Source organism: Ascidia mentula, chromosome 1, assembly GCF_947561715.1.
Source record: "Ascidia mentula chromosome 1, kaAscMent1.1, whole genome shotgun sequence".
In the NCBI taxonomy this organism is placed as follows: Eukaryota; Metazoa; Chordata; class Ascidiacea; order Phlebobranchia; family Ascidiidae; genus Ascidia; species Ascidia mentula.
The window spans coordinates 15,036,208-15,039,103 of record NC_138566.1 but is presented as its reverse complement, the minus strand read 5'-3'; the positions used below and the strand labels follow the sequence as shown (position 1 = coordinate 15,039,103).

Genomic DNA, 2,896 nt, shown 5'->3' with positions numbered 1-2,896 from the left:
ATTGCACTATACAGTTGTTTTGTTGTGTCTACAGTTTTGTTACTTAAGTTGCACAGTAAAATCATGATTGTGCTTTTTTTCTCAGATAAACTGCCAGCATGATTACAAATAGTATGAAGTTTGCCCTGCTGTTTATTTTTAAATATGTATTTGATGTTGTTCATGACATCTTTCTGTCATCAGAAGACAACAAACAGACAAATATCAAATATATTTGTTCTGGCCTGACTTTTGTAGCTTGCAAGATTGATAGACGCAGTGGAAGAATATGGATGTATCAAAGGTAAAAAACGTTGATAGCAAATTCGTTATGTTATTTTATATGGGATTATTTAATGATTTTTCACAGGTATGGCGTGTATTGGGAGAGAGATGTGGTAAATTATAATAATGCTCAATGGATTGAGAATTTTCGGATGACAAAGAGTGCTTTTTTTGAGTTGTTGGAACTTGTTAATGATGACATGAAACCAGGTAGTGTGAAGTTTTTTATTAAAGGATGGGAGTCACTAGTTTTACAAGCTGTGGTTGACGATCAATACCTGTAAGTTACTGCAAACACATTTTTTTGGTTATTATGTAACACTAATGAAACTTTTTTCTAAGATTTCGAGATATAAATGTGGTAATGCCTGGGAGTGTACACGATGCGACAGTTTTCAGACAATCCGGATTATTCAAATATTTTGACAAGTTACCAAATGTATTTAAAGCATGAACAAATTGTTAAATTTGCTTTTGAATATGCCTTTCTTTAACCAGGCACCCAAATTTCTGGATGGCATCGAAATTCCCCTTTTATTATTGGGTGACCCAGCTTACCCACTTCTACCATGGCTGATTAAACCTTTCATAGGTTTTCAACTCTCAGCAGAAAAGGAATCATTCAACACTTACCACAGCAGTGTGCGCATATGTGTTGAAAATGCTTTTGGACGATTAAAAGCTCGCTGGCGTATACTGGCCAAAAAATTGGATGTGTCCATTAGCATGGCACCTTATGTCATATCCACATGCTGTGTTCTGCACAATTTTTGTGAGACCAGAAATACTGCAATTCCCCAGCAAAATATCTCTGGTAGCAAATTTCCACAACCTCCTACAAACCCATTAGGACAAAGTGATTTGCTGTCAGAAGGCAAGCAAGTGAGACAAGCCATTGTTAATCACCTGTATGAAACACAGCCCTTATTTCGTTTTTCTTAAATGTGTTGTTGTGTATTATTCATTTCAAATATTAAAATACGCATGAAATGCAAAGAAAATACAGTGCAGTGAAAAGGAACAATATACAAAATGAATTTTTTGAAATTGAAGTGCCTCTGTCAGAGGGATGGAGTGCCCCTGCCAGATGGAGTGTCTCTGCCAGAGGGCGAACCTGCACCAGATAGATTACTCTCATCCGACATTTGTACAACCACTGCTGGTTGTTGGTAGGAAACCAAGAACTGCATGGACTCCTTTAATGTTTCGTTGATAGTGGCCACCAGTCTTTCTCGACTTTGGCGGTCTTTTTCACATTGTTCCACATATGCGCCAATGAATTTCTCCCAACCATCATCACCTTAAAAAAAAATTTTATACACTTACAAATGTGATGTAATGCATTGACAGCTGTACCTTTGCTTCTCTTTTTTTTTGTGCTGTGTTCATCTGTAAATAAAAATTAAATTCAATTGCACACTATATGTTTTCAGAATGTATCTAGCACCATACCTCTTTTTCGTTTTCTGCCAGTGGAGGTGCTTGGCACATCTTGATCCTCTGTATCAAGCTGTGCAGCAGGTTCTTCTACTTCCAATGCTACATCACCAAAAATTGTGAGACATTAATACAAATAATTTTAAAACATGGGGAATTTAACATAATGCTCGCTGCTTGCATTGTAAATTGACTAACAATGAAAGTATACTTACATTCACTTTCTCCTGTTGGAGATTCAATATCACCTTCAAAAGATTTGCAGTGAACAAAAATGCACATATGTTCAACCAAAAAGACTCTTACCGAATTGTTGGGCCATTGTGTCCACCATGCTGGATTCACCTTCAACTGCCTAAAAATTTTTTATTTCACAACACTATGGTATTAACCTAAACAATGAAAACAATACTGTTTAGTAAAATGGCCTGTGGAAATTAGCATAAGTCCCATTCACATATTTATGCAATCAAACAGCACATATTTATTGTGGGCCTTCATGCTGTTTCTAACTTGTCTTACTTTTGTCCTTGGTCTGCCTGAAAGTAGAGCATTTAATTTCTCATAATAGGGCCAAGAGGAAGCTGCAGCTCCTGATTTTGAAGTGCCCTTCAGCATGGCATAATAGTGTTTTTTTAGATTTTTCTACTTTGTGGACACTAGTTTCCTATATTTCCAAAAAATAACATGCAATATTAATGGAAAATGTCAGCAGCAAGGCTTAAACATTTCAAACAATAATTCCAACTCATTCTTACTTCATAAAAACAATAAATACTAGTTCTAAATATTTTTTGAAATGTCGAAAGTGCACCAACCAATCTCTAATGATTCCTCTTTCTCGAAATTCTTCAGCAATGTTTTTGTAGAACTGCTGATTTCCACCTTTGCTGCCATCAATTTTTTCTATAATGTTCTTTTCGGCAATAAGATCAATTAAAAGAAATGTTTCCTCATCACTCCATGCACCCGATCTTACTTTTTTACTCATTATGTATGTTACTGATCTGCAAAATAAATGCAACAGTTCCTGTTAACTAAAGCAGCACAAATGTCTATATCATAAATGTTGTGGAAGTAACAATCAAAACGCATTGCAGTAGCCTTCTTGAAAGGTTTAAAAATCACCTTACAAAATTGCCCTGAACAACAAACTGTACCGCCAGCGCCACTCTGCTACCATAACTGCATTTTG

General features: G+C 35.8%; 1 pseudogene; it reads right to left on the bottom strand.

The window, feature by feature from the left end:
* Window positions 1-1,325: 1,325 nt before the first annotated feature.
* On the bottom strand, window positions 1,326-2,692 carry LOC145888418 (zinc finger and SCAN domain-containing protein 20-like; annotated as a pseudogene).
* Window positions 2,693-2,896: the final 204 nt, after the last annotated feature.